This window comes from Pan paniscus, chromosome 2 (genome assembly GCF_029289425.2).
Source record: "Pan paniscus chromosome 2, NHGRI_mPanPan1-v2.0_pri, whole genome shotgun sequence".
Classification (NCBI taxonomy): Eukaryota; Metazoa; Chordata; class Mammalia; order Primates; family Hominidae; genus Pan; species Pan paniscus.
The window spans coordinates 65056707-65080977 of NC_085926.1; the positions used below are offsets into that span (position 1 = coordinate 65056707).

At 41.1% G+C, this 24271-nt stretch overlaps 2 long non-coding RNA genes across 2 annotated transcripts in view; one reads left to right on the top strand and one right to left on the bottom strand.

Annotated features, from left to right (window-relative positions):
• The window catches only part of LOC117979684 (uncharacterized), a 149065-nt gene that overhangs the window by 104361 nt on the left and 20433 nt on the right, over nucleotides 1–24271 (bottom strand). The gene's annotated exons all lie outside the window — the stretch shown is intronic.
• Nucleotides 442–24271, top strand: part of LOC129397409 (uncharacterized) — a 58620-nt gene continuing 34790 nt past the window's right edge. The window contains exons 1-3 of the long non-coding RNA XR_008624763.2: nucleotides 442–6885; nucleotides 8797–8998; nucleotides 10044–10145. This is a non-coding gene — a long non-coding RNA (uncharacterized LOC129397409). The remainder of the gene's footprint in view (nucleotides 6886–8796; nucleotides 8999–10043; nucleotides 10146–24271) is intronic.

The following is a 24271-nucleotide window of genomic DNA, read 5'->3' on the forward strand; positions in this document are numbered from 1 at the left end:
GTAGACCGAGTTGAGTTCCATATCGTATAACCCTATAGCATCCTGGACTTTTCCTTTGTGAGACTCTGTACTCTTAAGATTATTTACTTAGTTATTTAGAATTATTTTTGGGGGATGTCAGCCATCCTCACTAGATGAAGATTATGGAGGGGAAGGATTATGTAACTGCCATTCTCTGCTAAATCCCCAGAACCTAGCAAAGTATATGGCACACAGTAGGTGCTTCATAAGTACCTGTTGTCTATGAACGAATGTCTACCTTGTGTAAAACTACTATATGACATCTTGGTGAGTTGATTCAAACAAGCATTCCTTGTTTTCATGGAGTTTATAAGAGAGACACATGACCATAAATATACATTCAGGAAAAGTCTGTACAATTACATATAATTGAATTAAACAGGCATTTCATGAGTACCTGCTTTGTGCCAAATAATTAAAAGTATTAACCCTCAGGGAGTTTACAGTGTAATGAGGAGTATAAATTGCTAATCACCCTGCAATAACTGTTTCCCATTTTTCTCTTTAATAGAATCTCCACCACCAACTCAAGTGTTAGTGAAGAACATGGCTGCCTTGCTGAGGTCTAGTGTTTCCAACCTCCCTTTTAATCAGGTATAAATATGTGACCAAATCTGGCCAATAGGATGTGAGCAGAGATGATACCTGCAACTTCTAGATTATGATCTTGTGAAGGAAGCTGCTTGCACTCCCCCCATTATCCTTTCCTCCCTTCACAGTGGCTGGGATATGACAGTAACTCTAGCCATTTTCTTGTGCCCAGAGATGGAAGCCACACATTTAGAATGGCACAACTACTCTGGACTATTCATCCTTGGACTGTTCTATGAGGGAGAAACAAAACTTCCATCTTATTTAAGCCACTATATTTTGGGGTCTCTGTTATTGTAACCTAACTTATATCCAAATAGAGGGGGTAGCCAGGTATAATGGCTTACACCTGTAATCACAGTGCTTTGGGAGGCTGAGGCAGGAGGATGGCTTGAGGCCAGAAGTTTGAGATCAGCCTGGGGAACACAGCGAGATTTTGTCTCTACAAAAAATAAAAACAACAAAATATTAGGGCATGGTAACACATGCCTGTAGTCCTACTAATTCCGGAGGCTGAAGTGAGAGGATCACTTGATCCCAGGAGTTTGAGGCTGCAGTGAGCTATGATTGTGCTGCCGCACTCCAGGTTGGGCAACAGAGAGAGACCCTGCCACTGAGAAAAACAAAAACAAAAAAATAAATAGAGGAGGCAAGCAAACACAATAGAGTACTTTAAGTACAGTAACAATGGAATTGTAGAGGTAGAGCCTAATCTTACCAAGACAGTGGTGTTTAAAGATGAAAATTGGGCACAATCTAAATTTCCTCTAGGTCACCCAGAAAGCACAGTGATAGTCAATGTTTCTCATGGCCCTTAAATGATTCTTCCACTTATTCCTGCAGAACGTTGAGGAAGTCATAACTGCCTCCTAAGCAAGGTATCTGATGTTTCTGTGTTGGCAAAAACCCTGGTATTATTCACTCATTCTTCCTCTGTGTTTTACCTTCCCACCTGGCTAAATTTCATTCACTGCCTGTTTATGGGCAAAGCATTAGGGGTCTCAACTGAGTATGCTTGAAGTCAGTTAAGACAGATGGGCATATAATGGTCCTCCCGCAGAAGTGGCCTAGAAGACTGAGTGCTTCACTCTGTGTGTGAAGAGTGAGACATGGAAAGCTTCAAAAAAAAGGAGCGTTGCAGGATTTCACATGAAAGGGGAAAATGAGTTGTTCATATCTATAACACGGCATGAGATTGAAGATTTTTAGCTTGCTGGATTTACTAAGGCTCCTATGTGATCCCATCCTGGATGACCTTGTATATGCCATCACTCATGGGATCCTTTTCAGAAGTCATGATAAATTTCAGTAACCAAGGTTATGGGAGCACTGGCACTAAAAGGTTCCATGTATTTATGATGTGTAACATGCTGTGACATGGGTGTTGTCAAAAGCACTGGACAGGAATATTGCATATTGCCTATAATAACCACTTACAAGAAAAACCTTTATAAATTTCTGGTTTGTCAAGCAAGTAGACTTTATTGCAAATAACAAATTCATTTCTGTAATAACAATTTTGTTAAACCCTCATGGAAATTGAATTATAATGTAGGTAATTATGAGAGAATGAGCTGTTTGGAAAAACGTAGCACATCCCTGTCTTTGAAGGAAACAAAACATCACCTAACTGATAGATGTTTTAATTTCTCACTTCAGCACATCCATTTGCTTATAATGAGGGTTACTGCCAGTAAATTCACGCCCTGCTTCAAATCTGCTCTGGTGCATGTTTCATCTTAAAATAGAACCCCACAGTCTATAAATCCTTATACTTTTTTCTTGATAACTCTTAAAGTTGTGGTCAGAATTAAGTAAGTCAGTAATGTGAACTACCTGTATCAATAATCCAGTTAGGAAAGATCATTTATCCTCCCTGTAGATTATCTGCAAAAATGGCCTCCCACAATTCCATTCATCTTTAACACACATGCCATCTTTCCCACCAAGAGGTGTAGTCTATTTCTCCAGCCCTTAAGCCTAGGCTGGACTCATGACTCTCTTTGATCAATAAAATGGAGCAGAAGGGATGTTATGTGACATCTATTAATATTTCTGGGCCTATACCTTAAGAGACGTGGCAGGTTCTGCATTTGGCCTCCTGGGATCCAGCCTTCATGTCAAGAAGCTTGGGCTAGATTATTGAATGATTAAAGAACATATGGAGAGACGGAGAGGGTCAGCGAGGCCCTAGCAGTTCCATCTATGCCAGCCGAAGCCCCAGGCATGTGAGCAAAGCCATCTTGCATCCTCCAGCTCTAGTCAAGGTCTCCCCACTCCTCTTTTCCACCCCCAGCTCACCTCCCCTGCCAACAGCACATAGGGGCAGAGATGAGCCTCCCATGCCAAGCCACCCATCCCAAGCCCTGGCCAACTTGCAGAATTGTGAACAACTAAGTGGTGGTTTTTTTTTTGACACGGAGTTTCGCTCTGTCACCCAGGCAAGAATGCGGTGGTGCGGTCTCAGCTCACTGCAACCTCCACCTCCCAGGTTCAAGTGATTCTCCTGCCTCAGTCTCCTGAGTAGCTGGGATCACAGGCGCCCTCCACCACACCCGGCTAATTTTTTTTTTTTTTTTTTTGTATTTTTAGTAGAGATGGGGTTTCACTGTGTTAGCCAGGATGGTCTCGATCTCCTGACCTCATGATCCGCCCGCCTTGGCCTCCCAAAATGCTGGGATTACAGGTGTGAGCTACCATGCCCGGCCAAGTGATTGTAATTTTTTTAAGCCTCTAAGTTGTGGGGCGGTTTGTTATATAGCCATGGGTAACTAAAAAAGATGAAGAAACTGAATCACAAAAGGCCACTGGCTTAGCTAGCCAAGTAGCAAAGTTAGGATTTGAACCCAGGCAACCCAGCAGCAGAAACCACACCTTTAACCACCATTCTATGTTGACTGCTTAGATATAAACAAAGAACAGCACAGAATGAGAAGGCAGATCAAAACCACAGTCTAAATGGTGGGTACAAATAAAGCAAGGGAAAAGAACAGTAAACAAAACAAAAAAAGATCAGTACAGAGATCTGAGGTAATGGTGTCAAGAAAAGTGCACAGGAACCATCATGATTTCCAACATGTATTTTTGCCCTTTAACTGCTGCCTAAGTCAGGATACATGCCTACCTTGATCTTCATGCGCATATTCTGTCTTTTATGTGTCTCTTAGGAAAGGCAGCAGTTCAGAGTTTGAACTGCATGATGGGGCTTAAGATTTGAGATACCTAATACCTAGCTGGCATTAGGTATCGCAAATCTTAAGCCACCTTATCTTAGCTGGGTGCTCTCCTCACATCACTTAACATCTCTGAACCTCAGTCCATCCATCTGTAAAGTGGACACAATACTTTGATCTAACTTCTAAATTGTTATAAGGATTAAATCTAACGATATACTCATGGTTTAATCTCAATAAATGGAAACTATTACTTTGATGAAAACTGTCTGGCCCAGAGACCTTCCTCCTTACATTTTTGGCATTATATTTTGACTTGGTTTCACATCTTCTACATTATATCTGTAAATCCATGTGCCATGACAATCACCAGATATCTGCCATCCTCCAACACTGCTGTAGGCTAATCCTGAGGCACAGACTGCTAAACTGCCATACCTGTTTGGCCTACAGGTTCAGGAAACTCTATTTTAAGCCCCTGACTGATGGCCAAATATGAAACCCCCTTTCCAACCCAGGAATCTCATTTTGCATTTCTTGCCATGTTAAACAGTAAATAAATTACCTCCTGATCAAGCCAAAAGCACTTTCAAAAGGTCCTTCCCTTTTCTTTCTTCTCTTCACATCAATCTTTGTTGCTAGCCAGGTCATTTTTTTAATGACATCTAAGCTCTCTGCTCCCATGGGCATCTGATAGTCTGCTTTCTCTTAGCCTGTTATGCCCCAGTCCTCCCTCTCTTTTCCCATTATCTTAAATTCCCAGACTACTAGAGTGATACCAACAAGCTGATAACTCACTTGCCTGCCAGACCCCTTCCAAGCACTCATTAATTCAGTTGGGTCGAGTGTAACATGCCTTCCCCCCGATGCAATTCCATTCCCTCAATTTTCATTTTCCAGGCAAGGTGCCTGCATCGTGGAATGGCCATGATGAATTAGTTTTTACCTTAATTTATTCCAGCATGCATAAAGAAAGCATGAGGATTCCAATTTCCTTGATTAATGTACCATTCCACTCCACAAGAGCCTTCATTTTTAGCTCCTAATCACTCTCAGAAACGTGTGATATTGTTAGCTACCACATTCAACCTAGGAATGCTATTATTTCCCCAGGTTCCCTCAAACTCAACTTGGAGCCTCACCTTCTAAGCTGGGATGTCTTGAAAACCATCCTTCACCTTAAGTTCCATGATAAATTTAGCATCTTTGCCCCCTTCTTGGGATATCATGAAAAACATACATTTAGAAGAAATATAGAACACACTTTAAGAGAATCTGGCCCTATCCAGCGCAAAATACCTCACTTTTACAGCAGGGAGAAACAATTCCTACAGCATAAAGAATCAGTGGCTTCTACCAAAATAATGGTAGCATTTCCAGAGGGTTTCCATAGAAATAGAAAGGATATTTTACTCAGAAAAGGGGAATAAAGGCCAATGACATGTGTTCACTCTCTGAAAACGTGAAAAACAACAGATGAAAAGACAAATCAAAGGTCTCCTCACCAACCTCTCTTTCTTAAATAGATGAGAGAGATGGAGGCCCACATTGAGCTAACCCAACCCTGACAGCTACTGGAGAGTAACAGGGAGATTAGATGAAAGTGTCAGGAAAAAAAATACAAAGGTGATATTTTTGTTTCAAAGCCCATTTTCCATATTTTTATCACAAAGTATATACAAATTATAGGGTAGGTCAGGAGACTGGGAAAGGCTTTCTTTGTTCACTAAATATCAGAGTCTATCAAAAATGTGAGCTCCTTCCTTTCTTAGGGATCTGGCACATTGAAAGTAGAAGGAGCAAAAAGGGAGAGCCAGATAGGGACAGGAACCTGGTGATAAATGAGCTGCACCATCAGTCTAGTTGAAGTCAACCCTTTTTTTAAAGAAGATTAATACTTGAGATGCTCCCCTCATGAGAATGCTTATGTCTGCCTCTATCCCTTTCTCCTGGCCTGGCCACATGCAATCACCTCCCTTCACACATGACACTTGATGCTTTGGGAACATCGTTCATATTAGTCCTCTTTTTTGATTCGCCACATGCCCCTTGAAATCCTATTTGACCTACATAGCCAGCTCAAATACATTCAGTATCACCACAAAGACCTCTTGGTGTATTTAGCTGCAATTTATTGCTCCTTCATTGGAATGCCATCATCCTCCTCATCATTGAAGCTATCATTTATTGAATGCGGCTGTTTTTCCCCCTTGTGTTCTATTATTCAGCAGACATTTAGAGGGTATTAAACATGTACTGATTACTACCTGTTTGTTTGTGGAGAGGGAGGAAGGGGTGAGGGATAAGGAGAAATAAAACTTCTGCTCTCAAGGAAACATCTCTCAGAATGTCATCATCATCGTCAAATATTGAATCGTGACAGTTACGCCATGGCTGATTCATTTCCTACTCGTGTGTGCGCTCGCACATGGTCTTGCCCTCTTGCAGTCAGGTAAGGCCATGTGACTAGTTCTGACCAGTGGGCTGTGAGTGGCTGTGACATCTGTCCCTTCCTATCTGAAGCACTTAAGAGCTGGGGGGCGAATAATGATCCCCCTTCTCCCAAGCTCTCTCTTGCTTTCCTTAAAGCACTGCGGTAAAGTGGCTTTAATGCATGTCACAAGTTTGAGGTGACCTAGATGACTGGTAAGTCAGTGAATGGGTAGTAGTTGCCCTGGGGAGTCACCTGGCTCACAGCAGATTTTGTGTTGATGAGAAATAAACTTCTGTGGTATTGAGCACCTGTGTTTTGGGAAGATTTGTTAGTGCAGCATGGCCTATCCAAACCAACACGTAACTCAAAGACAGGTTCCCCTACTATCCACATCTCTAAATGAGAAAACTCACACATGGAGTGTAAAGCCATTTGTACAGGTAGAAACAGAAGGATTCTCCTGTTTCCATTATCAACTCTGCCCTCCTGAATGGATTGATGTCTTTATCACTCAGGTGGGTTAATTATCTCAGGATTGGGCTCCTTATAAAAGAATCAACCTGATTTTCTTTCTCTGTCTGGTGTGCTGATTTGTCCTTCCATCTTCCACCATGAGATGACCCAGATGCCAGCACCGTGCTCTTGGACTTCCCAGCATCCAGAACTGTGAGCCAAATAAAGTTCTATTATTTATAAATTACCCCGTCTGTGGTATTCTGTCATGGCAGCAGAAAATGAACAAAGACAACCTGTAAACAAACTAATTAGTAAAAGAAAAATTATTCTCATTAATATGGAGACTGAAGTTACTATGGAGCTAATAGCAGCCTACTGATACATTCATTCATTCTTTTTACATTCATTCATTCTTCTTACATATATTATTAAGTGCTCATCATATGCTGAGCACTGGTAGCCACAGTAGGTTTGACAGTGAAAACACGGGCATAATCTCTACATTCAAGAAACTTACAGTCTAGTGGAGAAAAAAGAAGGTCATCAGATAATGATATGAATGAGCATATAATTGAAGAGATGGAGACTTGCTCTGTTGCCCAGGCTGGAGTGCAGTGGCATGTTCTTGGCTCACTGCAACCTCCACCTCCTGGGTTCAAGCAATTCTTCTGCCTCAGCTTCCCGAGTAGCTAGGATTACAGGTGCACACCACCACGCCCGGCTAACTTTTGTATTTGGAGTAGCGACGGGGTGTCACCATATTGGCCAGGCTGATCTCGAACTCCTGACCTCGTGATCCGTCCGCCTCAGCCTCCCAAAGTGCTGAGATTTAGGCATGAGCCACCGCACCCGGCCACGTAACTTTTAGGAAGTTCACTTAGAGGACGGGAGAGTACCCTTTGCCACTCCTTGCTCTTTACTGCTGGTTAGAATGTAGATGTAATGGCTGGAGGTAAGCAGCCATCCTAGACCATGACATATATGGGAAAGAAAAACACATGTGACAAGATAAGTAAGATAGAAGAAATCTTGTTCTCTTATGCCACAGACCATGCCATCCCTGGGTAGACTGCCTCTAGCTTCTTAAATGTATGAAAGAAATTCACTTCTACCTTCTTTAACCCTCTGCTATTTGGGGATTTTTCTGTTATTCCCATGGAAATGTAATCTAATCCAGTGCTGAATATTAAACACTCATTAAGCTCCTCTGTGAAGTTATTGTACATTTTTAGAAAATTGGCATATTCATAATTGGAAGATAAATTTTCCCTTCAGAATTCTAAGCAAGGGGCAAAGCTAGTATATACCATAAGCAATTTTTTTAAATTGTAATTTTGAAGTTCTGGGGTACATGTGCAGGATATGCAGATTTGTTACACAGGTAAATGGGTTCCATGGTGGTTTGCTGCACCTATCAATGCACCACCTAAGTATTGAGCCCAGCATGCATTAGCTGTTTTTCCTAATGCTCTCCCTCCCTCCACCCCAACTGCCAACAGGCCCCAGTGTGTGTTGTTCCCCTCCCTGTGTCTGTGTGTTCTCACTATTCAGCTCCCACTTATGAGTTCAACCATTGTGGAAGACAGCGTAGTGATTCCTCTGAGATCTAGAACCAGAAATACCATTTGACCCAGCAATCCCATTACTGGGTGTATATACCCAAAGGAACATAAATCATTCTATTACAGAGATGCATGTATGCATATGTTCACTGCAGCAATATTGACAATAGCAAACTATTTAGAAGAACAGCTGCATCATGAGTTGAGATGTCCACTTAAAAGAGAATCACTTACAAAACACATTCCTCAAATCACTGCATACTACTAAACGAAGCAGTTTCTTGAAAAGCCAACTTATAGTAATAGAAGCAAGTAATCATCTTCCAACAACCTAAGCAAGTCTGCTCACAGCATGATAGCTAGCTATTGTTTACAATGGTGGCATCTTCTTTTGTTTCTGTCTTCCTAATACCAGATAAATTTTATAAAAGTCAGGATTCCATCTCTGTGTATAATTTGGGACACAGCTAATCTGGAGACAAGAATGGATGCAGCCCTAATTTCATCTTTACTTGCCTGATTACCTCCTGTGTTTTCCTATTTGATAAACCTCACACAGGAAAAAGAACAGCACAAGACCTGAGTCAATGAGCCCAGGAGCCCTACTGGAAGACTAAGGCACAGAGGACAGAAGGAAGGACACACACTGCCACTCATTGCAAGACCACGGAATAAGAGATATTTAGAAGAATTACTGCCAGACTTTCTCGATATCAGTGGCAGGGTGTATTTGAGCTTTCAAGCCTGTGGACACTGGGAAGGTGAGCAGCTTTGATCCACATCTAACTCCCTAACTTCTGAGGAGGTACCCGTGTTAAGCTGCTCATCTGAGGTTAAACTTTACTTCCATGCTTCCAAAGCAAACCTAAGTCTGAGAAAGGTGAAAATGAGTGTGGGCTAAACAAATAAGCAAAACCTTTTAAAGGCCCCACTGGTCTTTGGCTTAATTCTGCATCCCTCAAGAGAAAGTTAGGAAGGGCAGAAAAGAGCCGAGGGAACACAGAATCTAATTCTGCTTTGGCAACAGAGGAAACGATTGGGACTCCGAGAGGAGGTGAGTCCACCTCGTCCACATAGCTGGTGACTGCAGAGCTGGACCCAGAAAGGGGCATTCAGCTGCTCAGCCTCCTCTCCAGCATCATGCTACATGGGGGTGCCACCACCCCTGCCACTTCCTTCCTACCAGTAGTACCCAACATAAAATACCAGCATATCCTTGGGAGTCTTGAAAAACAATGGGTATACGATGTCATGCTGACTTCTGCCACCATCTTCCCATCTTCTCCTGAACTTTCAAGAAGGGCTGTGCCCTGAGACCTGCTGTGGGGACAAGAGATATGGGAGAAAGAGCCACAGGCATTACTGGCAGGCTCAGCCTGTGGAGGAAATGGCTTTGTGCTGGCCACAGCCTCCATTCGTCACTCATTTAGCAAGGCCTGCCAGAAAAAGAGGCAAGAAGGGGGACACCAGTCTACTGCTGTTGTTATCCCCATTTCACAGATGGGAAAACCAAGGAATGGAGGGACTAAAACACCCTCATGATTCAAATCCAGCCCTCCTGATTTCCAATGTGGTACTTTTTCCATTATACTACTCTTCTTCCAGAAAATCTCAATGTAAAATTACCCAAGATTTCTGCATTCTCAGAATGCAAGAAAGTTCCATTCCTAACAGAAAAAAACAGGCTCCTATTGTGGGTTGAATTGCATACCCCACTCCCCCAAAAAGGACATCCTAACCCTCATGGAATGGGATTGGTGCCCTTATAAAAGAGGCTTGAGGGAGTCTGTTTGTCCCTTCCAACAGGTGAGGACACAACAAGGTGCCATCTTGAAAGGAAAATGCAAACCTTCACCACACACTGAATCTGCTGGCGCCTTGATCTTGGACCTCCCGGGCTCCAGAACTGTGAGAATAAATGCCTATTGTTTATAAATGACCTAGTTGGTCGTAATTAGTGATGCCAGCCCAAACAGACTGAGGCACTGGTAGAGAGATAAAAGCACCCATATGGGGTCTCTTGGCCTCAGGCTATAACTCCAACTCCCTGTGTAACCTTGGGCAAGTTACTTCCTTTCTCTTTGTCTCCATTTTAACAACAATGAAGTAGTAGCTCCCTTGTAGTCTGAAATGAAGATTACATGAAATAATGCATGTTAAAACATGTAGCACATAATAAGGACTCAAAAATTTTATAACTATTACTAATTTTTCAGGGCAAACTTAAACACAAGAGAGAACAAGGGAAAAGTTTACAAACTTAATAGAAGCCTCAATAATCAACTTTTTCCTGTTCCTGATTATACCTAGTCCAATAAGATAGCTATTAGATACATGTGAGTATTTAAATTCAAATTAATGAAATAAAATGAAATAAAAACTTGAGTTTTTCAGGCACACTAGCCAAATTTTAATAGCCACATGTGGCTACTAGCTATGAATAGAACATTTCCAGGATTGCAGAAAGTTCTATTGGATGGCAATGTTGCCACACTTGCTGCTTGAAGGCCTTAGGTAGAGACTTTCCAGACACGGGAGCCAAGATGCCAAGGGGATGTTATTTTCCTTTCAGCTTATAAAGGATTTCCAATGCTGCATCAGTAAGTAGACATCTTAAAAAATTCCTTTATCAGGAGTAAACATAAAAGTCAGTTCTTATCACAACTTCAAATAGAATGCATAGCTACCAAGAATTTTTCATCTACAGTCAGAGATGCAATAAGCCACAAAATGGAGTGTGTATTAATCATGGCAATACCAGTGTATGAATAACTTCTTTAGTAATATCCACAAAAATGCAAAGGGCTTTGAGTTTTAGGAACAAGAATTGGTACAAACACATGTAAACCAAGCCCCACATTTACTGTGAATAAAAAGAGACCATTCTGGTGTAACATATTGGCCACACAAACACATTTTTAAGTTTCAGAACCTGGGCTGAATTAAAAACCACATGGAAGATTATAGCTAAAATAGGGAAAAATACAATAATAAGTGATAGAACAGAAATCAAAGTGACAATGTAGTTCACAAGTTTCCAGTTAGATGTCATCTAAAATGTTTTGTTCACTGTAATTGGCCTATCAAGAAGACATTATGCAAGGAACAGCTCAAGAAACAGCCCACGATGTCTCTCATTTTGATACAATTTCTGGAGGGGGAAAGAATATAATCAAGTCATTTCTGTTCCAATCAAAAGGGGGAAGTCATGGTTCAAGAAAAAGAAAATCAAAATAGAGAAATAAAGTTTATGTTCTACTAATCAGAGATGAGATTCAGAAGGATGACTTGACTTTTAGAAGAGAGTTCAAAAAACCCATTTAACTCCAGGCATAAGAGGGCAATAAACTCATGATGCTAATAAGCAGAATTGTAGATAAATGGAGTTTAGGTCCCCCTAAGGCTTTTATGGCAAGAGAAAGGCCTGACCAAGAAACAAGAGTGATAAGACATAGATGACGTTGGAAGTAAACCCAAAAGGGTCAGCATGGACAGCCTTATCTTGCACAGTCCACCACTAAATGAGTTTCTAAGAACAGGCAGTGGAGATCAGCTGTGGGTATCTGTCACAGTCCTCCTATCAAGATTTCCTCTACTCCAGGAAATGATCACATCCCTTCCATCATTTGTACATCAACTAGACTCTCTGTATCATCTTCTTTCTGTCTCATAAATGTCTGTCTGGGAGGTGGGTGGGTCTGAAGAACAGGCCCCAGCAAATTTCTGACACCACCCTCTATAGAGTTCTCTCCCTAAAAAGGAAAAGAAGAACAAGAAAAAAGAATAATGAAAGAGAACCCTTCTTAAAGAGGAGGAGCTCTCTCATTACAAATCCACCATTGCCTCTCCGACAGCTCAAAGAGAAACTGCAGTGATTTCCACATCACAGAAACTCAACGTTAAGTCTCCACATTCCTTTCCTATTACACCTGCCTGCCACCTGCAGAGATGTACTCATCTCATTTCCTGAGAGGGTTTCTGCACATGGCAAGGTGGCCTCAAGTTAAAGGAATGATGCAGGTCAGGAGACACACAGTACAACTCTTTGAAATGTTTATGAAATCAGATCCTGAACTTGTCCTCCCACCATTATGTTGCATGACAGCTATCATACGCCTGCAATTTGCATTGCTGAGAAACAAACAAGAAACTACATGATTTGTTTCTGGACACCTCCCTGTCTATATAGAAAGGGTTTGTTTTTCCACCTGCATGAGAGGTTCCAGCCTGTTCCATCAGCTAGAAAAACATATGCTTTAAGATGACATATGTGTATTACAAGATAATGACCAAGATAATTACTAAATTCAATAATGTAGTTTAAGTTAATAAAAAGCTGAAGTATTAGAAAATGACACCAAGGATATTAAAACTTGGTAGAAATTCTAAGAACATTGAATAGCCCAATAGCCAATCAGAGCAACAGAGGTTGCTGGTTTTAATGGCATATTGGTGATAAGGTCAGAAGTAGTCTAGCTTAAAAGAGATCCCAGTTTAAAACCATCCTGAGCCCTATCTCAGAACTTCAGAAGCCAACTCAGCAGGTTCTCAACCCCACCCCAATTCTATTCCTTCTATTTTGCCAAGGTCTCCACAGCCTGATGGCTTCCTGATCCCCAAAAGAGGATATCCAAATGAAAAGACCAGGGGATTATGTTTAACTATTCTCAGCCCCTATCTGCCTACATGTTGTAAAAAGCAGTACATACATCTGTTCAGCTATTATCCATATGAAGGACACAATCCGTGGATAGATTCAAGGAAAAGAACAATTCACTAGCAGTACTAACAAACTAATCCAAGTAACAGCAAAAATCACTGTGTGCTTCCTAGGTACTACCTGGCACTATTCTAATGCAATTTATGTATAGCTTAGCTTCTCCTTGTGACAACACTACAAAGTAGGCACTACTGTTATTACCTTCGTTTCACACATAAAGAAACAAAGGCATGGAGAGATTGAGTAATTTGCCTAAGTTCACATACCCAGGCAGAAAGTTTCCAGAGATTGTGTTCCTGACCACTAACTCTGCAGCTTGCTAAGGGACATAAATGTGACTGCATCTTTTTCTGAGGAATACCCTAAATACCTTAAATTTAAGAGTAGCCTACATACCCTAAATACAACTCAATAAAGTGCAAAGAGACTGACAGTAGCACAAGAGTGAGAACTTTAAATTCACACAAATATATATGTTTTAAAAGAAGGTTACCTTCAGACATTGGTAAAGAGAGGGTCACTACTATCTGATGGCTTGACACACCACTTACACCTGTATATCCTTGCTCTGTGGTCAAGTTCAGTGGAAGGTATAGAACAGAAGTCACCAGTGAAAGCCCATTGGCAGGTCTTGAATACATGTTCTATTCTGCCCATAGGGTATTTTAAAGTTTTTTAAAACTTTGCTGCCAAAATGTAAAAGTTGAAATTTTTCACATAAATATTCAGATTTTAGACTTTTCTAAAAGGAACAGGTTTGTCCACACTGCACACGTCCTCCCTTATGCAACACTTAGAGCTGAAATGTAGGTCTGTCCTTTACATGGGGCATGTGCTGTAGTTTGTCATACTCACCACTACTCCCTATTGTCATATATATGACAGCTTCTCTCATGTATGTTTCCTCCTAGGTTCCCATAAAGCATTGAAACATACGAGTCCGATTTAGAGGAAAGGAGAAGTCATAGAGAAAGGATTCTGAAAAGGCAAGATAAAGGGATTTTGGTTCTAGCTAGGAGACTGGTAACATCACCTCACTCCCCATATACTCATTCTTTAAATGGGAGGCCAGGCTAGATACTGTCTAAGGTTGCCTAAGTTTAATAACTCAAATAGGGGATTGAAGCAGTACATGGAATGTCCCAGCAGTGAGAAGTGAGTCTGTCACTCTTGCAGAGGCCACCTAGGACAGGCTCTCCCTGTGCATTGCCTGACCAAGAGAACTGACTTGGCTCAGTTACACGGAACACCCCCCTTACTGCTAGGGATTGAGAGGCAGTTCACTATGTTGGTTCTCAGTGTTGTATTAATATTTAGGGTACTTCTCAGATAAGAGATAATAACCCTTCACGCTACAGTATTCTAAGCTTCTCAGTTTCATCATGGTATTCATAGATGAATAACTTTTTGCTTTTTATGCATGCATACATGCACAAATTTATTAATCCATTCAATAAATTAAATGAAGCTCTAGGCACTGTGCCAGTCACTATGATATAAATCTGCAGGTTGAAACAGCAGGTAAGTGGGGAACTAATGCGTACAATCCCAGATAGCTTTCAGTGTGGGCAGGCACCATCCAATCTACTGGGTGCCTGGAGAGAACAAAAACAGAGAAAAGGCAAATGTGTCGATCTGTCTGCTGGCCAGGGATATAGTCCTCCTCTTCTGTTCCTGGATAACAACTTCAGGCTCCCCAGCCTTTGGACTCCAGGACTTACACCAGCAGCCCACTGGGTTCTCAGGCCTCTGGCCTTGGCTGAGAGTTACACCATCAGCTTCCCTAGTTCTAAGGCCTTTGGACTCAGACTGAGCCAATCTGCTACCATTCCAGGGTCTCCAGCTTGCAGATGACCTGTCATGGAATATCTCAGCCTCTATAATTGCATGAGCCAATTCCCCTAATAAATCCACACTCATCTATGTATATTTCTTTCCCTACCTATCTCCCTGCCTCTCTACCTACTTATCTCCCTACCTGTCTACCTACTTATCTCCCTACCTCTCTACCTACTTATCTCCCTACCTCTCTACCTACTTATCTCCCTACCTCTCTACTTATATCCCCATCTCCCCATCTCTCTCTATATATATAGAGAGAGAGATATATAGATATAGATATAGATATCTATATATCTATATCTATATCTATATATCCTATTGGCTCTGTCTTTCTGGGGAACCCTGACTAATACAGAGACATACCTCCCCAGTGCTCAGCCCCATTCCACACATAGAAAGTGCTCACCTCCATCCCGCTTCAAAGGGCCCCTTCAAATCTATAGTAGCTTGGTAACAATGCGGGAAGGTACACGTACCTTCCTCCATGTCCTCAGATGAGGGTAGAAAAAGGCCTTGTGGCTTGGGCCCACTTGTTGTTCATGTGAGACAGTCATTGCTAAGAGTAATTAGAGAACCCTGGTGTGAAAATTGGATTGTCAATTGGGCGGAGCTCTTGCAGAGTTCATGCTTATTTTCTAAATTCGTATAAGTGTATTGATAAATTCTCGACCCAGTGCTTCTTCTCAGGGTACTTCACCAGGCACCTTCTAAGCAGAGCCTAGTCACCTCGAATCCCTTCTTTCCAGAGCGACAGGCTTTAGTTTCCTTTCTTTGTGCTTCCCTGCCACCTCTCCCAACACACACACACAGACTACCATTCTACTATCCACCACCCCCTAATCCTGTTTTCTTTTTTGGCCTACTAGAAACCTTCAGTGCCTCATTTAAAACAGAATCCAAATGTGTCAAGCAAAAATTTGGTTGTCACTTCCTTGAGGACAGGGAAGGCTTGATCTTTAAAATAGAATTCTTTCATTTCTACCTCTTGCCAGTGAGAGGAAGTATTTACTTGGCATATCAGGAAGGTACCTCATTCCCAGATGGGCTAAGTCAACTCCTCCAAAGCAGCAACAACAAAAGACCTTCCATATTAAAATAGGTTAATCTTTTACCTATGATTGCATTTGTACTATGTCACTTTACCCTCTGGTTAGCAGATTGAATTAGGAGAAGATGTTACTTTTTTAAAGTTCTTTACTTTGCGGCCCAGTGAAAACTTCAATAGAGACCAACAAAACTTCCTTTTAGATTGGCCTGAGTTCACAGGCCAAGAAACAAAGGGGTGGTATATTTTAAATGTTATGTTTCCCCAAAATATGTTAAAAGGGCTCTACTATCATGAATGGGATTAGTGTTCTTATAAAAGAAACTCCAGAGAGTCACCTTGCCCCTTCCACCATGTGAGGACACAGCAAGAAGGAACCATCTAGAAACCAGAAAGCCGGCATGAGACACCAAATCTGCAGGTGTCTTGATCTTGGACGTTCTAGTCTCCAGAACTATGAAAAATAACTTTTCATTGGTTATAAGCCACCCAGGTTATGGTATGTTGTTATAGCAACCTGAATGAAAAAAAGACAAGAGGTAAAGTGATACCTTTAATTCAGAAACATCTGAATCCCAGTTCAGATCTCAATATAGACGCTCGACAATTGGGTGTCCTTAGGTAAGTTACTTAACTTCTAACAGGCTCCAATTTCTAATGTAGAGATGAGAACGATAAAGTCTCCCTCTTCTGCATTGCCCTAGATGATACACCAGAGCTCGTGTATGCACAAGCACCCAGCACAGTGTCTGGCACAGAGAAGGGGGCACATAAATAATATTAATGCCTTAGCATGGAAGAGACAATTGAGAAGGAGATAAGGCTCTCACATGCTGCACGAATTGTTTAACAGAACATCCAGAGCACAACCAACACTTCAACGGTTGGCACAAACTATGTTTAAAAATAATAAGGAAAATAAGACAAAAGAAATATACTGAACAATTCAGTGGTTAAACAACACTGATTCATTAAGCCAATCTACACTGAGTAACTGTATCAGATGAGGACTAAGCACTGGCAGTAATAATGGGGAAAACAATTCAACTAGTTTTTCTTATCATGGAGCTACAGAGGAGACATAGGTAAATAAACCAGTAACAATACCAACTTGTGGTAAATGCTCAGGAAAAGAGAAGATATTTTGAGAGCAAGTGTCTATCAGAGCCCCTGTTGGGAAAAAAGTTTTCCCAGAGGTAGAGCCGTCTCAGCTGAGATCTGCAACTCAAGGAGGAACCAGCAAGATGGAGAAGGTGGTAACAGGAGGCACAAAGGTCTAGTGGTAAAAGCAAGTGAGCCCTTTCAGTGGACTAAAAGAAGTCAGAGAAGACATTAAATGCAAAAGGGGAATGGGCAAGGGTTATAACTATGCTGGGTCAGCCCCAGGCAAGGAAATTTGCTCCCAAAGGCAGTGGAAAGCTATCAGGGAGACTTCAGCAGAAGACTGGCTTGTCTTTGGATAATGAGACTATGGATTTTTTTTTTCTTAATTTCTGATTTTTAAAAATCTCTATAACGAGCAAGTACTATTTATATAATTTTTAAATTGTGTAAACCATTCACCTTAATAAGAAATAAATACAATACACTATTTATCAAATAGATCCTTTTGGGAAAGAAGGTCAGGGATTTAAATATCCTTAGAATTACCGAGAAAGCAAACCCACCATTTAAAAAGGGAAAAGGGCAACATAATGCCTTTGGCTCATTGTATCAATAGGGCCTGAGGATCTATAAAGAGGCTTAGCCCAGCTCAGGTGCAGACCAGGCTCTGACTCCTTCAACATTATGTTCTCAGGGACTAGTATCTTGACGACGTCAGCAAAACAAGCTGAAAGGAAGGTTAGAGACCTCTTCAGTGGTTTTCAAACATTTTTTAAAAAGGGACTTTTTTTTTCTTTTTCAAGTGCAATCTTAAACATAAAATAGGTAAAAGATTACTTGCAGGTTGAACAGGGAGGGAAATGTGGTAAAGAGCCGGAATTGGGATGACTTGATCTCTATTTCCTAAGGTGAATTCCTCCCAGAAATGCGAGGGTGCCTCAGAAGAGTTTAAACTTTACCAACATAGGTTCAACATCAAAGAAACTGCAATCCACAGAGGGGAAGCCAGTGGCTGTGGCACTGGAAAGGATTTGCACAAGGTCACGGGTTAGTGCAGAGCAAGGATGAGAATTCATGTACCTGTCCTGCATTCATTCTGGCTTCCTCCATCCCCCAAAAATGGGCAAAAATGAAAACAAACAAACAAAAAAAAACTGCCTAAAATTAGGGTATTCAAGTCAAAAAAATGGAGTGACAGCCAGAGCAGGTCATGTCTTTGTGGAAACCCCCGCCTCACCTCCCAGGACCGTGTCACATCTACAGGAGGTCACACTCCAGTCACCCTGCCAAGGATCTCCAAGGTAGTTCTGTATATTAGTTTGGATTCCAACTTCTAGAGCCAAAACAACAATGAAAGGAGGACTTATTGGCTCATATAATAGGGAAGGCTAAAGTCAGTTCCTCGAAATAACTCTCTCACCTTTCCTTGGCTCCTCTCTCCTCTGGATTTCTTAATTTTGATGGTGGGTTCTCTCCATTTGGTGCCAAAAGTGGCCACTTACAATTCTGAATAGAAAAGTTTCTTAAAATCTCAGTCTGAAGACAAGTGGAACTCTTGTCTGATAATTCCAGCAAAACTCCTCGGAAAGCTCTTGATGGGCCTAATTTAATACAGGTGCCCATCCCTGAACCAAATCACTGCAATCAGGGAAAATTGATCCTGAATTGGCTTGGCCTGAGTCTTGAACGCACCCCTGGACCCTCAAAATAGAATTATCCCCATCTAGGGCTTAGGGTAGTGAGGAGGGTGGGAGTGGGAAATGGGTGGTTCTCCAAGGAAAGGAGATGGGATGCTTGGCCAACAAATACTAGACATATCCTTGACATTTCAGGCCTATAATAGGTCATTTCCTAATTGGTGAAAGCGGGATTATTTGTGTAAAGGGCATCCTCAGAGATACACATGACACTGCTTTTCTGCTGTGAATAGCCAGAAATTGCTTACAATCCTAATTGAATCAGACCCCAGCAAAACTCGATTGTGCCACTAGAGCGGAAGTGAAATGAAATCAGCTGAATTAAAAGATTTCTATTTTACTTGCAGTTAGATGGGTCCCAAACCACTTCTAATAATGTAAATCCTGAGCCTGATACTGGCATTTAGTCTTTGTCTTTACTACAGGTAACTATAAGAAGAAAGAAATTTGGGAGGCTGAGGCAGGCGAATCACAAGGTCAGGAGATCGAGACCATCCTGGCTAACATGGTGAAACCCCATCTCTACTAAACAAAATACAAAAAATTAGCCGGGCGTGGTGGCATGTGCCTGTAGTCCCAGCTACTCGGGAGGCTGAGGCAGGAGAATGGCGTGAACCCGGGAGGCGGAGCTTGCAGTGAGCCGAGATCACGCCACTGCACTCCAGCCTGGGCGACAGAGCGAGACTCCGTCTCAAAAAAAAGAAGAAAGAGCATTTGGGTGCTTATTATTAGATTTATTATGTACACCTTTAGGAAAAATAAAAGCATTCAAAAGTTCCAGACATTATTATGATCCAAACATGGTATGAATCTTTTTAGCACCCAATTTTAAGGATTTTCTACAAAGACTGCAGTGGAAACTATTGTGTATAGATCATTATAATATAATTAATGGCAAATTTTTTAAGGAATATGATATTTTCAGAGCACAGAAAAACACTTAGCATCTGCTTTTGCCTTCCCTGCACCACAGGCATGGGGAATAAGGTCACATGCATATTTCAGAGCTATAGACATTTCATGTTTTCTAATTCTTGGGTTTCCAAAATAGCTCTCAAGTTTCTTCAAAGGTTTAGTTCACAAAACAGAGCTAAAATGTAATGAGAAAAGGCTGAAAGAAAACCTCTAACCCAGGGACATCAGGTGGCGTTTGAGAAGCATTTTAATGACAAAGCTGAAATCCGCATCTGTTAGCACCTTTCATAACGCCCCCTGGACAATGCACTGAATCCATTTAACTCTTGGCATCTGAGAACAAGGGATTCTCCGGGTCCAGCAACTGTTCAATGCACCCAACGTAAGCCATGGAATGGCTCAGAGGGGGGTAAAAACAAAACAAAATAAGCCAAAATGAAACTTCTCTCTGCTTGTCCTGCCCTGAAGGGAAAGATAACTTAATCCACGCTGGTTAAATCACAAGTGAACCATGGGTAAGGGCCCCAGGTCAATCCAGGACAAGAGAATGACATCTGTTAACGTTTGGGGATGGGATTGTTCCCTGGGCACTTTTAGAAACAATGCCAGCTCTGAAATGGTGCTGGTCACTTTTTCCCTTCAGATGTAAACCTCATTCTTCGAACTTTAATAGGAACCAAATCTCATGCACCACAGTTAACATGGCAACATATCCATTTCGTGCCTTTGCCTTGGAGAATCTTTTTTTTTTTTAAGTGCAAAAGTTTCTCTACCAAGATAAGATAGAACAGATTGAAAAGTACATATGGTAAGTTAATTCAGTTATTGGATGGCCTGAGGCTTAACATTACATCTTCTCAAACCTGGTCAGTTTGGCAAATCTTCATTCTCATTTGGCTTACTGCTATACAGAGAAATCCCGGTAATCCTGAAGGACGTAAATAGTTTTCTTTTAACCATAATAAAACATCTATGAGTACCTCTGTAGGGAAAATAAACTGAGAGAATATTGTAGAACACTGCGGTTTAGACATTTCCCCGAATCCTCTAGTTTTGCTTTCAGCTCATTTTTTTCTTTCTTAAATTTTTTCCTCTGTTTAATTGACATATAATAATTATACAAATTTATGGGATACATAGTGTTTCAATTCATATAATGTGTAGTGATCATAACAGGGTAATTAGCATATCCATCATCTTTAATATTTATCATTTCTTTGTGTTAGGAACATTCAATATCCTCCTTCCAGCTATTTGAAACTATATATTATTGTTAACTCTAGTCATCCTACAGTGCTATAGAACACTAGAACTAATTCCTCCTAGCTAGCTGTCATTTTGCCACTTTAGCAAATGGCTCCCTTTCCCTCCCTTCCCCCTACCCTTCCCAGCCTCCAGTATTCTCTGTTCTACTTTTTGCTTCTATGAGATCAGCTTTTCTTAGCTTCCACCTATGACCAGCAGCTGACATTTTTTGAGGGCCTAATACATACCAGACATTCAGAATACAAAGATGAGCAAAAGCTCACCCACAGGTGGGAGACAAACACATCAAGAAACAGTGAAAATCCATGTAACTATTGAAAACAGAGAATCAGAAGAAAGGGAAGCTAACTTAGCCAGGCTAAGGAGGCATAATTAGGAAAGGTTCATGGAGTGGGTACCCTTTGACCTTTGTGAATTAAACGAGAATTCACCAGGTGGAAAGTGGTGTTGAGTGGAGGGGCCAGAAAAAAGAGTGGGGAGTACATTATCAACTGAAGAAGACAAATGAACATTATCTCAAACCCTAACTCTAATTGATTGGGAGTGCCTTCTCAAAGTGTGGCAATGACAAAGTCTATGAAGCTATGTGGCAGGCATTACCCAAGTGCCACCCATCATCCAACCCATCCTTCACTAAGTCCAACTCACCCCTGAGCTCAATTCTGGGCTCTATGGACAGTTCTTTTGCATTAGGGTAGCTTCCTGTTTCCACCACCTGCAACTTTCTGCTCTTCCGGCTAAGGATTTTCTGATTCCTTGGAAACCCAAGGGCAAGGCAGCCTGCAAGTACTAAGGATTTAATGCTTCCAGAGGAAAACTTTATCCAGTGAAGAAATGGGAATCACTGGGAAAATAAGCAAGCGTCCCCTTCCTTCATGGGCATTGTTCTCAGGTGCATCCTATACAACGATCGCAGGATCCCCAGTGGGATTGAACCCATTTGTCCACAGCAGTAACTCATTCATCAACATACTGACTTCTGTCTTCCCTGTCTCATTTTCCTCACTCATTTAAACTTCCGGGAATCACCTTTCAAACACTACGCATTAGATATCTATTGCAATGTAACAAATTATCTTCAAATTTAGCAGCTTAAAACAATACACATTTATAACCTCTTGTAGTTTCTATAGGTCAGGAAATTAGGAGAAGCTTGGCTGAGAGGCTCTGGTTCTAGGATCCTCATGAGGTTGCCATCAGTTAAAGGCATGATTAGGGCTGACGGATCTACTTCCAAGATGGTTCACTCAGGTGACTGGTAAGTTGGTATTGGCTGTTAGCAGTTGGCCTTACCATGTGAGTTTCTCCACAGGGTTGCTTAAGGGTCTTCCTGACATGGAAACTGGCTTCCCCCAGAGGACACGATCCACAAGAGCAAGGCAGTAGTCATGATATCTTTTATGACTTAGCCTTGGAAGTCACACACAGTCATTTCTGCAGGACTCTATTGGTCAAACAAGCCAGCCTCATACAATATGGGATGGAACTATACAAGAGTATGGATACACAAGAGAGGCTAGGATCATTGGGGAAGATCTTGGAGGCTGGCTATCATACTTTGTCTTAGGGTTTAGCACGAAAATTTGTCCTGTTTCATTCATGATGTCCACCATGCATGGGACATGAGGGTGCTGCCATGCATGCTAGCATGCTGAGGGTCTATTTCCCTGAAATTTCTGGATTTAATTCCCAAAACTTTCAGAGATTAAGTAGATTCTGACCAAGACCTAAAAACTCACTTCCATTTTGGATGTAACTCTTCCAAAATTAAGCCAGTCCCAATTTCCTACTAATTTATTCTTTTAGGAGTCATGTCACTGAGAAGGACTGGGACAATACCTTTCCACTTTATTTGGAAACATTTTCAGATCCTTCAATTGTTTTTTAACAATGCCAGGCTGCTTCCATCACTAATATAAGTACAAAATTCTAAAGACATGGTTCCTTCTAATTTCTAATTTATATGCATTCTTTTGCAAAACTAGTCACTAGGAAATAGCAACAGAAAATCTAAATTACCCTTCAATATTACCATATTCATATCCACATGAGAATTCCACAGTATAAATCAGATCTAAATAAACAAGTTCTGCCCCCAGATTGCATAAGATGTATAAATGACATCAGATAATTCAGTTTGCAGATGACAGTTCAAAGCCTTCCTCTTTGCCTTCTTGTTACAAACCTATGATAATTATGTCCAAAGTAGAAAAATTGTCAAGTGGCCAAAAGAGGTTCACCAAGGGGAAGAGTTTTGCTTGATCTATGTTTCAACCTCTCCCCGAAATAACTTGTCAATCCATAAGATGAATAATATCCTTAGTTTGCTTCCATGGAACATTTAAATGACAATCCAATTTTACAATTACATTTCCTCAGGTGTACCACCTTGGTTATATCAAGATTATATAAGCATGCAAGATTGAAGTTAGTAAATGCAGAGCAAAATATAAATATTTATGCCTATGAACACACTAAAAACAAAAATCATGAAACTCCAACTTGAAATTTCTTGTGTGCCTCCTTTTCAGTGATGAAAATACAAAAATTAGCTGGGCGTGGTGATATACACCTGTAGTCCCAGCTACTTGGGAGGCTGAGGCAGGACAACCACTTGAACTCAGGAGGTGGAGGTTGCAGTGAGCCGAGATCACACCACTGCACTCCAGCCTGGTGACAGAGCAAGACTCCATCTCAAAAAAAAAAAAAAAAAAAAAGAAACCTTGGCAGGATACTATCTTTTCATAATGTATTCTTAGGTCCAGGGGGATAGAAATAAAACATTAGCATTAGAATGTTAGAATAAAATGTGTGCATTAAATAAACAAAGATGTTTACCTGGAAAGGAACAGATAGACCAACAAAAACCTCAACAGAATTGTTCAGGTTTAAAGCCATCTCCATTGCCAAAAGGCTCAATCTTTTGTTGATTGTCATCTTTTATTGTGACACTAGCTAGAAGAGTCAGAGGGGTTTGTGTGTGTGTGTTTGGTGGTGGCGGTGGGGGCGGGGGGTAGGGTTGTTGTTTTTTACAAGGAGAGAGCAATCTCTTTTTAACCATTCTCCATCTTAAGAAAAAAAGATTGCTTAAACTCTGAGAGGTATAGGATTTATTTAGGATGCCAGGGAGACAGATTTTAACTCGCTTAATCACAGTGAAATCTCACAATCTAAAATAATTACCAGTACTTGGCAGACAAACTATTATCTGTTGAAGATAATCAGTAGAGAGAACCAGACTAGATGGTTAAGAATCTAAGACAGGCTTTTTGTTGTTGATCAAGAGGATAATCATCAGGCCTGAATTATTCTCCCTAACTTCTCCTTCTTTTTTTCTCTGCCAACCCAAGCTCAATGTGAAATTACAACAGTATTTTGACTATATTTGTAGGTGAATCCCATCTCCATATGGTGTCTGTGAAGAAGTCTATTTATTTATCTAGAT